The following is a 712-nucleotide window of genomic DNA, read 5'->3' as shown; positions in this document are numbered from 1 at the left end:
GTCAGCTCCGTGGCAGCTCAGTGGCGGATGCGGCGGCTGCGGGGACACGCTCCCGAGGGTCCTCCCCGGCTCTGGGCTCGGGGATTCCAGGTCCTGTCGCGTCCCCGGAAGAGTGAGGGCGCCCGGATCCTCTGCCCCACTCGGGGCGCTACCAGCCCTCCAGAAAGGCCCTCGAACTGGAGATGAGAAGGGCGGGGGTCATCCGGGCTCAGCAGGACTGGAGCACCGCGCTGGGAAGACTCCCCCGGAGCTGTGGGGTGCGCTGAAGTTGTGGCTGTACCCCCTGGCCCAGGGCCTGGAGCAGAAACGGCCTCGATGAGGGGACTTCCTGGCCCCCCGTCAGCCCCTGCCCTCCCTGGCCTCCCCTAGGGCCAGCGGGGTTTGGGGGGGGTGGCCTGCTAGCTTTCCCCAGCCCCGGCCAGGCAGGGGAGCTACAGGGAGAACGCTGGGGGAAGGGGTTCAGAGCCCAGACTGCGGCTGGCCACCCACAGCTCTGGACCCTCTAGCTCCAGGGAAGAAGAGGAGGACCGGAGAGTGAGGAGAGGCCCCTGCCCGGCATCCCCATCCTCTGCCGGCCCCTGGACATGCTCTTTGGGCTGGTGGGGGACAGGCCAGGTAGGGCGGCACATTTATCTCTCCCTTCTACTTCAAAGTGCTTCCTAACTGTAGACCCTGGCCCTCCCCCAGGCTCTGGGCGCTCTTGCTCTGCTCA

Source organism: Condylura cristata, unplaced genomic scaffold (genome assembly GCF_000260355.1).
Source record: "Condylura cristata isolate star-nosed mole 26May11 unplaced genomic scaffold, ConCri1.0 scaffold00002, whole genome shotgun sequence".
Lineage (NCBI taxonomy): Eukaryota > Metazoa > Chordata > Mammalia > Eulipotyphla > Talpidae > Condylura > Condylura cristata.
This window is presented reverse-complemented; position numbering follows the sequence as displayed.